The sequence below is a fragment of the Anabrus simplex genome, chromosome 5 (genome assembly GCF_040414725.1).
Source record: "Anabrus simplex isolate iqAnaSimp1 chromosome 5, ASM4041472v1, whole genome shotgun sequence".
NCBI classification, from domain to species: Eukaryota; Metazoa; Arthropoda; class Insecta; order Orthoptera; family Tettigoniidae; genus Anabrus; species Anabrus simplex.
The window spans coordinates 6,784,677-6,798,923 of NC_090269.1; the positions used below are offsets into that span (position 1 = coordinate 6,784,677).

General features: G+C 40.7%; 1 protein-coding gene across 6 annotated transcripts in view; it reads left to right on the forward strand.

Moving 5' to 3' along the window:
- Positions 1-14,247, forward strand: part of Tlk (Tousled-like kinase) — an 883,856-nt gene that overhangs the window by 36,176 nt on the left and 833,433 nt on the right. The window contains exon 1 of one of the 6 annotated variants that reach the window (XM_067146739.2): positions 13,003-13,020. The exons of the other annotated variants lie outside the window; for them this stretch is intronic. The gene's annotated coding sequence lies outside the window, so the exon portion shown is untranslated. Of the gene's footprint in view, positions 1-13,002; positions 13,021-14,247 lie in introns of those variants that run through there. 6 annotated transcript variants of the gene reach the window in all.

The following is a 14,247-nucleotide window of genomic DNA, read 5'->3' on the forward strand; positions in this document are numbered from 1 at the left end:
GAGAGATGACGCGGAGTCACAGTAGAAGAATAAGCTTGAATGGAAAGTTTAAAAGGGAGAAAGATCATAATATGAAGGTAAACTTAGAATTCAACAGGACAAATTGGGGCAAATGTTTGTTTATTGGAAGAGCAATTAGGGATTGGATTAATGTACAAAAAGAGATGTTCAATAAATTTCAAACTTCTTTGAAATTATTTAAGAAAAGACTAGGTAAACAACTGATAGATAGCTTGCCACGTGGATGACAGCCCTAAATGCAGATCAGTGGTGATTGATTGATCTATTTTTGAGCACAGCCCCACAGTTCCTTTGCGATAGTGGCCGGAAATAAATAGGATGTCATCGGCATACAGCAGTGTCGAAGGAACACACTTGTGCAGGTCATGGCAGATTGTATTCATAACAAGTATGAAAAGCAGCAGTGACAATGGAAGTTTCTTGAGAGGCCAGCAACATGCCTCATCCTGCTAAAATGTTATCACAAAAACATGATTTGATATATACTGGTATGCTGTCATGAAAGCTGAATATTCAGTCCACAGTTTGTGAACTCCTTTGTGTGCCGGGATATCTGGTGTAATCAGATCCTTCGAATATGAAAATGGACTTCTGATAACTATAAAACTAGAAAATTACAAGAAATAGAGAGATGGACATAGTTGAACTGAGAGATGTAGAAATTTCTGGAGTAGTATTTTTGACAATTGACTTTACGACCCTGGGACATAGATAGGTCTCATGGTGATGATGGGATAGGAAAGGCCTAGGAGTGGGAAGGGAGCAGGCGTGGCCTTAATTAAGGTAATGGCCTGGGGTGGAAATGGGGAACCACAGAATATCATCTTCAGGGCTGCCGGCAGTGGGGTTTGAACCCCCTATCTCCCGGATGCAAGGTAGCAGCTGTGCTTCCCTAACCACACATTTCTGGAGTGATAGATTACAGATAATACAGATACAAGTTGTGGTTCAGTCACATTAAAAAGACCAGATCTCAAGTATATGACGATTTAATGAAAGAGACAAGGCTACTGATGTTAATGAAATGGGCGGGCGCGTCCCCAGGTGGTGGATAGGGGAATGCCTCTCAGATATGGGTGGTAGGAGGGAAATGAAATACCTCCCGCGGACCAACAGGCGGGTAGTGTCTGATCCAGAGTGGGCGGCTACACCCAGCGTCTGTTCTCCATGTTAGGAGCGGCTGTATTCATACAGGGGAAGGCAACGGGAAACCACCCCAGTGACAATATTCCCAGGAAGTTACTATGGAGAGAAAGAATAAATCAAAGGCCCATAGTCCCGGGCAGCCCTTAAGTTGGCAAGGGGTGCTAAGAATCCCCCGTTTAACATAATAAAAAATCAACTAACTTACGTATAGCTACCTGGAACGTTAGAAGTTAATATGCAGCTGGAAAGCTGGACAATATGATTCAAGAAGCCAGGCGATTGAAAATGAACATGTTAGGAATCAGTGAGCTACGCTGGCCAGGTTCTGGATTGTGTTGCCATGAACATGGCACACTCTACTACTCTGGCAGGGACCCGCAACACCGCAATCACTGGAATGGAGTAGGTGTGTTCATTTTGGGCAAACTATGTCAGATATGTCAAAAACTTCATACCAATCTCTGACCGTATAATGCTGTTACAGTTGCAGAGTCAGCCCTTTAATGTAAGCATTATACAAGTATATGCTCCAACAGCGGACACAAAACATGACAACGACATTGATGAGTTCTATGATATGCTGAATAAGATGTGTAAAGAACTCAACAGCACTGACAATAATAATAGCAGGAGATTTCAGTGCCAAAATTGGGCAAGGTAGAAGGTCTGACTTAGTGGGAGAATATGGATTGGGTTCAGCTAACCAAAGAGGAGACAGTCTATTCTAATTCTGCCAAGAGCAAGATCTAGTTGTTTGTAACACTTGGTTCAAACTTCATAAACAGCGCCTCTACACATGGATTTCACCACTAGAAAAGGAAACAGGAAGACCAATCAGGAATCAGATTGATTATATTCTGGTTAACAAAAGATTTAGAAATATTGTCAAACGAGCAACAACGTATCCTGGAGCAGATATTGGGTCCGACCATGTGCCATTAGTCGCAGATATCAGATTGAAATTGAAAACCACCACATCAAAGAGTCTAGCAAGTTTGATGTTACCAAATTGCGAGATGGTACAATTAAAAAAGCAGTAATACAAGACCTGAACAACAAAATGCAAACCAACAATAGCAACAACATTGACAACAGTACAGAATATCAATGGAAAATATTATGTGATACACTGTTAAAAGGCTGTAAGGATTATCTTACATCAACAAGGCAAAAGAAGCAGAGATGGATGACTGATGAAATACTTGATCTAATGGAACGGAGAAGACAAGGAAAGGGCAGAGAATACAGCTACCGACAGACACAAAGGGAGATTAAGAAGAAAATCAGATTAGCCAAGGAAAGATGGATGACAAAGAACTGTGAAGAAATAGAAGAACTAAATAAAGACCATGATAGTTTCAAGTTATACAAGAAAGTAAAAGAGATAGTTGGGCTGTACAGAAAACAGACGTCAATGACTCTCTTTGATGACACCAGCAAACCCATCCTAGATGAACAAAAAATCATACAGACCTGGACAGAATACATAAACGAAATGTTCAGTGATGACAGGGGTGAAATTTTGTACTTACAAAATGCAAAAGGTCCAAAAATAACAAAAGAAGAAGTATTACATTCCCTCACAATATCACCTAATGGTAAAGCAGTAGGTCCAGACCAGATACCAGCTGAGGTTCTAGAACTAACAACTGAAGAGAATGTTGACCAAATTGCTAAACTTTTCAATACAATTTACTGGAATAATCCCAGAGGACTGGTTGCAGTCGACATTCATCGCAATACCTAAAAAGTCTCATCCAAAGAAATGCAGTGACTACCATCTCATAAGTCTGATGAGTCATATGCTAAAAGCATTCTTACGTATAATACACGGACGCATTAGAACGAAGTGCGAAATAGACTTGGATGACAACCAAATGGGTTTCAGAAATGCCTTTGGCACACAAGAAGCCTTATTCAGCGCAAATGTCCTGCTCCAAAAATGCAGTCAACTACACAAAGATGTATTTGCATGTTTCATTGACTATGAGAAAGCTTTTGATAGAGTGAAACACGAAAAACTGATATTCTCCAACGAAAACATCTCGATGGAAAAGACATATGCATCATACAGAATCTCTACTGGGGCCAACAAGCAACAGTCAAAATCAACCAAACCAAAACATCAGATGTGAAAATCAGAAGGTGGGTACGCCAAGGTTGTATACTCTCGCTGCTCCTTTTTAATATCAATTCTGACATCATTTTTAAAGAAGCTTTGCATGATGTTGAACTGGGTGTGAAAGTAAATGGTGTTTTGATCAATAATATTAGATATGCAGATGAGACACTGATTCTGTGCAACACTATAGAAGCCCTTCAAGAACTCCTGAACAGAATCCATGTCAAAGGTTTACAGTATGGTCTCAATATAAATGTAGCAAAAACTAAGTTAAATGGTATTTAGCAGAAATAGTAACGCAAATGTCACCTTGTCATTAAACAACCGTAAAATAGAACAAGTCCACCAGTTCAAGTACCTCGGCAGCATTATAACAGACAGTATGGATCCAGATAAGGAAATCAGATGCAGAATTGAGAACGCTAGAGCTGCGTTTCGCAGGATGAGCTCTTTGTTCTGTAATAATCATCTGAATCTGAAGCTCAGACAGAGATTAATGAAGTGCTACATCTGGTCAGTACTGTTATATGGAGCAGAAACATGTATCAAACGACTTGCCGCCTTTGAAATGTGGTTGCACAGAAGAATGCTTAGAATACCCTGGACAGATATGATAACAAACGATGAAGTCCTAAGGAGAGCTAGGACGAAGCAAGAACTAACATCAACTATAAAAGTTCGCAAAATATATTATCTAGGCCACATATTAAGAGGAAACAAATATGGCCTCATAAAACTCATTCTCCAGGGTAAAATAGAGGGCAAACGGCGAGTTGGCAGACCAGAGATAACATGGTTACACAACATCAAGCAGTGGACCGGTATTGAGACAACTGAGAGACTCTTCTGACTGGCAGAAGACAGAAAAACTTTCTCCAGAGTAATCATCGATGTCTGGGCAACCGGATATGGCACTTGAAGAAGAAGAAGAAGAAGAAGAAGAAGAAGAAGAAGAAGAAGAAGAAGAAGAAGAAGAAGAAGAAGAAGAAGAAGAAGAAATTATGAGATGAGAATTTGATAGAGCATTGAGGTTTTCTAGTCTTTCAACATTAATGCAAGGTAGATAAATACTAGAAAATGTCTGAAAAAAGAAAACATTTAATAAATAATGGAATTAATATATATTCTATTATTATTTAAATGTTAATATTAAGTAAACACTGAAAAGAAAATGTTCTAAACATTACATATTTTAGCTGCCTGAAACTAGCCATTCGTACAAGCCTTATGAGCTAATTTGTTCCTTTATTTTCTTTCACAAACCTGGCTACTTTTTGTTGTCTGTCAATTGCCTTCCCTGAACTTGTAATTCCCAATCGCCGCTGCTGGTGCCTGGAATTGACGATATACTGCCATGTGACAAGACCTATTCCATTTAGTTTGTAAGAGAGGTGACATGGCATACCTAAGAAAACAGATGCTGAAAATTGCACACACTACCCAACCATAGTTTTCTAACTTTCACATGTAAATTTTTGATTTATTTTCTAAAGAATGGAAAGACAAATTGAAACCAATATCAGGTTAAAAATTAAAGAAAAGAAATAAGATAGGATGGGGTTGAATATATAATAATAATAATAATGATAATAATAATAATAATAATAATAATAATATTGATTTAAGCCCACTAAGGAGCGCTGATGACTAGTTATTTCTTGATGCTCTTCTTCGTTCCCAATATCTCTTGAGCCCTGCTGATAATTTCTCCTTTCTCTCCTGTGAAAGGGGCTTCCGACTTCTAGGGACTCTAGGTGGTGGGGTCCAAGACTGTACCACAGCACAAAATTTGGAACGATCTTCTATATCAATGTCTGAAATCCCAGCCGAATCCAAGTCCTTCTGTACTTCATTAAGCCACAAGCTTCCAGTCTTGTAGCTTTTAACCAAAGAGTAGATCATCGTGGTAAGCCTGTTGCTGTCCATTCGTTGCAGGTGTCCGTAGAACTTAAGCCTCCTACATCGCATGCTGGTATTGGCTGCGTCTAACTGTCGATACAACTCAGAGTTCGATTTAAGTCTGTAGGTTCCATCTGGGAGCAATCTCGGTCCATGAATTTTCCTGAGGATACGTCTTTCGGCTTTTTCTAGATCGTCCATGGTGCCTTTTTTGTTCATCAGGAGGGTCTCTGAACCGTACAAAAACTGTGGTCTGACAACCGTTTTGTAATGACAGATCTTAGCATTTTTTGAAATGCACCTCTTATTATAATGGTTGTGGGATAGTTGGTACGCTGCATTGAGTTCGTTACATCATTCTAAGATGGATGTACCGTCTCTACCATTGGGGTGGACCCATTCACCAAGATAGTGGAAGCGATTGACTCTCCCAATCGTTCCATGTATGGTCGTCAAAGGGGGGTTTCCAGGATGCCGAGTCTCTAAGTTCTTAGTTTTGTCGTATGATATGTGTAATCCTGCCTTCACCGCTATTTTGTGCAGGGCTTTGATAGCAATGACAGCATCCTTAGAGTTGTTGGTTAGGATTGCAATGTCATCTGCAAATGCTAGGCATCTGATCTCAATCTTTCGGGTCCCGGCTCCAGTGGCAACTGGTCTGATTTCTAGATTCCTCAGTGTACATTCCCAGTTCTTAATGACTTTATCAAGCAATAGATTAAACAGAATGGGTGAGAGGCCATCACCCTGTCGTACTCCATTTTTTATCTTGAAACTTCGAGATGGTTCTCCCCTGAACTTCACCTCAGATGTTGTATCCGTAAGAATCTGTTGGATGAGGGTGCATGTGTTGTAATCGACACCTCGTTCTTGCAGTACGCAGAAGAGTGTCTGGCGGTCGATGGAATCATAAGCTTTTTTTATAGTCGACAAAAACCACAGCGATGTTCATACTCCTTACTTGTTTTACTTGGAGAATGGTGTCTGGTTGAAGATCTGCTCGGTGCAGGACCGTCCCCGCCAAAATCCTCCCCGATATTCACCAATCGTTTGATCACATTGGCTTTCCACATTGTCCAGTAAAATCCTTGATAGCACTTTGTATGTTACTGACAGCAGAGATATCCCTCGGCAGTTGTTGACATCACTGCGATCACCTTTTTTATGTAAAGGGTGTATGGTAGCTGATTTCCAGTCATCAGAGATCCTGCCAGTCTCCCAGCAGTCGATCAAGATCTGGTGTATGGCCTCTGTGATCTTATTTCCACCTGCTTTTAGAGCTTCCGCAATGATGCCATCTTCCCTGGGTGCCTTGCAGTTCTTAAGATGTCCAATGGCATTAGCAACTTGCTGCATTGTTGGTGGGTTAGATGGGAGGTGTACCTCTGGTGGATCTTCAACAGGTAATCTTTCCGTGGGTTCTTCGCAGTTGAGCAACTGCTCAAAGTAGTTTGCCAAAAGTTCCATGTTCCGGCGGTTACAGGTGACCAACTCCCCGTCTGCATTCTTAAAGTGAAGCCATTGTGGTTTATAACTCGAGAGTTCCTCTTTGAAGGCCCGATAAAAGTTTCTGGTGTTGTACATTTTTAATTCTTTATCTAACTTCTATATGCAAGTAGGGTAGCATCCTGCTTCATGAATTTACCGAGCTCAGAACACTTTAAGCAAGCCTCGGACCTATGGGAGTATCGGAGTCCCACTCCCATTTGACAGGTGAGGGACACCTTGGAAACAACTTGGCGAACGAAATGGAATTCGATGGGGAGCTATCAATATTAATGGGGCTTATGGAAGAAAGAAAGTAGAACTGTCTGAGTCAGCAAAGAGGATGTATTTGGATGTGCTAGGAGTAAGTGATATTCGGGTAAGGGGAGATAACGAGGAAGAGATAGGAGATTATAAAGTGTACTTGATGGGTGTTAGAAAGGGAAGGGCAGAGTCTGGGGTAGGGCTCTTTATCAGGAATACCATTGCATGGAACATAGTTTCTGTTAGGCACGTAAATGAGCGAATGATGTGGGTAGATTTGTCAGTTGGAGGAATTAGGACTAGAATTGTGTCCATGTATTCACCATGTGAGGGTGCAGATGAGGATGAAGTTGACAAGTTTTATGAAGCATTGAGGGACATCGATGTCAGGGTCAACAGCAAGGATAGAATAGTGCTAATGGGCGATTTCAATGCGAGAGTTGGGAATAGAACTGAAGGATACGAAAGGGTCATTGGTAAATGTGGGGAAGATATGGAAGCTAATGGGAATGGGAAGCGTTTGCTGGACTTCTGTGCTAGTATGGGTTTAGCTGTTACGAATACATTCTTCAAGCATAAGACTATTCACCGCTACACATGGGAGGCTAGGGGTACCAGATCCATAATAGACTATATCTTAACAGACTTCGAATTCAGGAAATCTGTTAGGAACGTACGAGTTTTCCGCGGATTTTTCGATGATACAGACCACTATCTGATCTGTAGTGAACTAAGTATCTCTAGACCTAGGATAGAGAAAGTGAAATCTGTCTGCAAACGAATAAGGGTAGAAAATCTCCAGGATGAGGAAGTTAGACAGAAATACATGGATATGATTAGTGAGTAGTTTTGAACAGTAGACAGTAAGCAGGTTCAGGATAGAGAAAGTGAATGGGTGGCATACAGGGATGCTATAGTAGAAACAGCAAGGGAATGCCTAGGAACAACTGTGTGTAAGGATGGGAAAAGGCGAACATCTTGGTGGAATGATGAAGTGAGAGCAGCTTGTAAACGTAAAAAGAAGGTTTATCAGAAATGGCTCCAAACAAGGGCCGAGACAGACAGGGATTTGTACGTAGATGAAAGAAACAGAGCGAAACAAATAGTTGTTGAATCCAAAAAGAAGTCATGAGAAGATTTTGGTAACAACCTGGAAAGGCTAGGTCAAGCAGCAGGGGAAACCTTTCTGGACAGTAATAAAGAATCTTAGGAAGGGAGGGAAAAAGGAAATGAACAGTGTTTTGAGTAATTCAGGTGAACTCAGGGAATCACTGGAGAGGTGGAGGGAATATTTTGAACATCTTCTGAATGTAAAAGGAAATCATCCTTGTGGTGTTGCAAACAGCCAAGCTCATGAGGAGGAGGAAAATGATGTTGGTGAAATTATGCTAGAGGAAGTGGAAAGGATGGTCAATAAACTCCATTGTCATAAAGCAGCAGGAATAGATGAAATTAGACCTGAAATGGTGAAGTATAGTGGGAAGGCAGGGATGAAATGGCTTCATAGAGTAGTAAAATTAGCATGGATTGTTGGTAAGGTACCTTCAGAATGGACAAAAGCAGGAATTGCACCTATCTATAAGCAAGGGAACAGGAAGGATTGCAACAACTATCGAGGTATCTCATTGATTAGTATACCAGGCAAAGTATTCACTGGCATCTTGGAAGGGAGGGTGCGATCAGTCGTTGAGAGGAAGTTGGATGAAACCCAGTGTGGTTTCAGACCACAGAGAGGCTGTTAGGATCAGATTTTCAGTCTGCGCCAGGTAATTGAAAAATGCTACAAGAGGAATAGGCAGTTGTGTTTATGTTTCATAGATCTAGAGAAAGCATACAACAGGGTACCGAGTGAGAAGATGTTCGCTATACTGGGGGACTATGAAATTAAAGGCAGATTATTAAAATCAATCAAAGGCATTTATGTTGACAATTGGGCTTCAGTGCAAATTGATGGTAGAATGAGTTCTTGGTTCAGGGTACTTACAGGGGTTAGTCAAGGCTGTAATCTTTCACCTTTGCTGTTCGTAGTTTACATGGATCATCTGCTGAAAGGTATAAAATGGCAGGGAGGGATTTAGTTAGGTGGAAATGTAATAAGCAATCTGGCCTATGCTGACGACTTGGTCTTAATGGTGCCGAAAGCCTGCAGTGTAATATCTTGGAACTTGAAAATAGGTGCTATGAGTATGGTATGAAAATTAGCCTCTCGAAGACTAAATTGATATCAGTAGGTAAGGAATTCAACAGAATTGAATGTCAGATTGGTGATACAAAGCTAGAACAGGTCGATAATTTCAAGTATTTAGGTTGTGTATTCTCCCAGGGTGGTAATATAGTAAGCGAGATTGAATCAAGGTGTCGTAAAGCTAATGCAGTGAGCTTGCAGTTGCGATCAACAGTATTCTGTAAGAACGAAGTCAGCTCCCAGACGAAACTATCGTTACATCGGTCTGTTTTCAGACCAACTTTGCTTTACGGGAGCAAAAGCTGGTTGGACTCAGGATATCTTATTCATAAGTTAAAAGTAGCAGACATGAAAGTAGCAAGAATGATTGCTGGTACAAACAGGTGGGAACAATGGCAGGAGGGTGCTCGTAATGAGGATATAAAGGCTAATTTAGGAATGAACTCGATGGATGAAGCTGTACGCATAAACCGGCTGCGGTGGTGGGGTCATGTGAGGCGAATGGAGGAGGATAGGTTACCTAGGAGAATAATGGACTCTGCTATGGAGGGTAAGAGAAATAGAGGTAAACCAAGACGACGATGGTTAGACTCGAGGATTGTGGCGACGTTTAGTAAATTCACAGAGGCTTGCAGACTGAACGCTGAAAGGCATAATAGTCTATAATGATAATGTATGTATGAATGTATGTATGTGTATGTATCTAACTTCTCCAGTTTTGACCGATCGTAAGATCTTTTCAAACGTCTGATGGTCGTACTCGACAGTTTCCGCATCATTCTGAAATTTTCCCAGTCTTCCTTTCGTTTAGTCGAGTAGCACTTCGTTCAGGCTGCGGCACGCTCATCAACGGCAAGATTGCATTCAGTATTCCACCATCTATGTCGTCTCTTCCTTTGAGGTTGTCCGAGGTTATTGGTTGTTTCGCATATGGTGGACTTCAGTTGGTTCCAGTCTTTCATATCTTTTTGCAAGATGTCAGTTGCAAAACGTTCTTTATTCTCTGACAGGAATTGGGGATCAATCCTTGGTGGAATTGTGGTAGAAGGTATCTTTCGTTTAGGCAGTAATCTGGTCTTTATTTGCCTGAAGAAATGGTCAGAATCAACATTCCAACCTATACGAACTCTGACATTCATGATCTCTTTCCTGCATTTTACACTGATTGCAACATGATCGATTTGAAATGATCCTATAGCTGCGTTCGGTGACTGCCAGGTGTTCTGGTATTTTGCCTTTCTGGGGAAAACTGTGGACATGATCTTCAACTGATATAATCTACACAGTTCAATTAAGCGCTTGCCGTTGGTGTTTGTTCATCTATGTGCTGTGTAAGGCCCCAGTATATCTTGGTACCGTCGTTCTTTTCCCAGTTGAGCGTTGAAGTCGCCTACGAGGATTTTGACGTGTTGACTGGGGATCTTACTGATCTTGTCTTCTAGCATCTGTCAGAAACTTTGGACCTTTTCAGGGTTCTTCTTATTGTCATCATTAACTGGAATGTGTGCATTTACAATAGAGTATACCTTGTTGCCACATTTTAGAGATAATACGGAGATGCGTTTGCTAGCTGATGTTAATCTGATGACAGAATCCATTATATCACATCGTACTAAAAAGGATGTACCAAAAACGCTGGAGCCATGTGTGTTCTTAGACGCTGGTTTCCCCTTAATTACTCTACAGCCTTCTGACTCAAAAGCCACATCATCAGTAAATCGGGTTTCTTGGACTGCTGTTATTACAATTTTGCGCTTATGCAGGATGTCGGTCAATTGCTTGAGTTTTCCCTTCTTACAGAGGGTTTGAATATTGATGATTTCAAAGTGTGTGACAATTTTGGGTCTCAATAGGTCTCAATATTGGGGAACTCCAACTTTCCCTGCTCGATGAGGTCAGACTCCCCAGAATCCAAAGGCCTGAATGCGTCACCATTGGTGACGGGAGATTGGATACTCCCTGGGGTAGTGACATCTGCGTCGTTGTTTATCATCATATGCGAACTAGTAAAGAAATTTACTAGGGGTGAAGACTAAACGCCTTCAGGCTTGGCCACTCCGAATCTTATTCAGGAGGATTGATTACAGTGGGGTCGCCACTCCCAAAGGCATTTTAAAGCTACTGCCAGCAATTATTTAGGCCGCCCCATACATGAGGAACAGACACCTTTGCAGCCGCCCCTGACATGGGAAACAGACGCTGCTGATACAAAGCGTACTCATATTATTCCCCGAGTACTGGGCAGCCTCTTCCGCAATCTCCACCAGAAAAATCCTCGGAGAACTGCTGTTTCAGCTCTGGACAGTTCTATCTTAAGCTCGTTTAGGATTTTCCTTGTTTCATCCCTTTTTGTGTCTGATGATGCTCTGGTTAAGCCAACAATTCTGTTTGCTATATGTTCCGGCTTTATTTTAGAGTATATCACAAATATTATTATAATATTTATAGATCCATTTATAGATTTATAGAAGAGTGGGTTGTGTTCTGTTCACCTGTGCTTGTGTGTGTGTGTGTGTGTGGTGCTATTGTTGGTTTGGGAGAGGGGGGGGGGGAAGGTGTGGCTTGCTTTGGATTGGTTGAGGTGCGGAAGGGGGGTGTGAGAGAGGGGGACGGGGAGTGCTTTGTTGTCGAGCCGTTCTGTCTACATAAGTCTTGATGATGAGGGGGTGAATGGCCTTGTAAAGAATGTTTGTTTTTTCGGTGGATTCGTTCAGATTATGATGAAAATTAACTTGTTCTATTCTGTGTTCCACGAACACATGACAATTTTTGAAACCAAAAACCAGAACTTTAAATACCAAGTAGTTTATCTTAAAATTCAATGTATATTTATTTCACTAGTTTAGTCAGGGGAAGCAGGACAGTCAAACCCATAAACGTTCTTGTAACGCCAATATTTCATATGGTTATAAGTGTTTTCATTTGAACGAGTGTGTTATCAAACAATACAAGTGTTCTCAGTGTTCTGTGTACATGAACGTGCGACAGTTTAGACTACATCTATGTCTTTATACATTTTGCTTCATGGTGTGTATTTCATCCAATCTTTTTCAGACAGAAACAGGACTGTCAAATCCAAGAATGCTCTTAGAGAGCCAAGTTTTCCACACCTTTATAAGTGTCCTTATTGTGTTTTGTAATTATTTTCAATCCAGTACATGTAATTCCAGTGTTCCGTGTTCTATGAACACAAGAATGTTAGAGCTAGAACTGGGAACTTTCTAAGCTCCAAGTTCTCCTTGCCATGTGTGTGTTGCATTTCAACGTAATATCTATCAACTCAATGATGTATTTCTATGCAACCACCTATAGGTGCATGGATTTTTCGTTATGATAATTGTTATCAGATTCCCCTTAATTTAATTTTCACCAAGAACTGATGATGACTCCATGGGAGTCGAAACCGGTCTTCTTATAATTTAATAAATTGTTGCAATGTGTTGAATGGTGGAACATCCCTCAAACTCTACATTATTGGTTAAACGTCAACACGGAAATGAAGATCATAACTTACGATGTGGTTGTCAGTTAATTGCAAGTGTGGATTTAAGCCTAGATTTACAGCATGATGTTTTTATGGACCCTAATCACTTGTAGAGAGGTGTATTCACTGTTGTGGGTGGTAGTGTGATGTGTTGTGTGTATTACGATGATGAAAAATACCCCAGTCCCCCAGCCAGAGGTATTAACCATCCTCTGTCATTGACAGGGCATGGCGGTATTCATGATTTTACTGTGCTGATTTTCTTTCTCCAAGTCTGGTGGTCTGTCGCTATAAACGTTGGCTCGTGGAAAGATTTCCCCACCAGAGGCTGCAGCTGGTCCACCCATCTGATTGGATATCTTCCTCGCAGTCCTCCACCACAAGCTTCTTCTGGAGGTGTCCCAAGTACCGGAGGTAAGCCTGGCCGATCTGCTCGGGAATCCTAGTCTGGATGCGTAGTTCTTCCAGAACAGATGCATTAGTTCGGTATTCAGTCCAAAAAATTCAGAGACCTCTCAAATATCCTACGTTGATGCCTTCAGGTTTAGCGGAAATTGGTTCTACTGTTAATGGATGTATTTTCATAGAGTATCATTTTACAGAATTGATACGATTTATGTGCCGGCGTAGATGCTTGGCTGGTATCAGAAATAATAATGTTGAACCGTGTCTTTCTGAGGTGATCAGTAACTCTACACCTTATAACAATATGCACTACTCATCAACAGACTGTTATTTCCACAACACAGACTATAAAATTATCACAAACAGGGATATAATTCACTGTACAGTAAAGGATAATAAGCAAATCTATCAATATAACCTAGAATTTTCCGTAAGTACACAATATAATATATGCCTAACAACGGTGGAAATAAGAGTTTAGTGATGTTTTTAATATTCTTCTTTTATCGATTTTGGCCAGCTGTGGACCACGTAAATAACTCCTCATGACTTAAACTTTCTTTGGCGCCATTACTCCTTCATCCTCCTGCTTGCTGCTTCTTTTCTTTCAGCCGTCCATTGTTGTTCTTCTTGGTCGCTGTTTCTGGCTCTAGGAAACCCTTAAATGTGTGTAACTTTTTTCTGAAGGTGGTTCTATTGTGGATGTCTTGATGTGTGATGTTCATTTCTTGCAAATCCTTCTTCGTGTTAACAAACCATTTTTCATAAGAGCTGCCTTTCCTATTGGGCTTACTGAAGTGGTTAAAGATTTTCTTGGCAAGTCTGTCATCAGGCATTCTTGAAATATGTCCAAAAAATTTAACTCTTCGCTTTCGAATGACATCTGAAATCCTACTGCATGTTTTATATATTTCTTTGTTACTGCGTAATCGGTATGTGTCAGTACATTTCTTTGGACCGAGGATTTTTCTTAGAATCTTTCTTTCCTTCTTCTCAATTTCTTCAATGTCTTTCCTGGTTGTTAATCCCAGGCATTCTGAAGCATACAAGCACTCTGGTTGAATTACTGCCTGATAGTGGCGTAGTTTTGTCCTAATAGAGATCGCTTTTTTGTTGTATGTGTTTTTGTAAGGTGGAATGCAAGCTCCATTTTTCTGGCTCTCTCGCAGTTTGCTTCTTTATCAAGCCCATTAGGTTGTATAATCTCGCCAAGGTATTTGAATTTAACAACTTTAT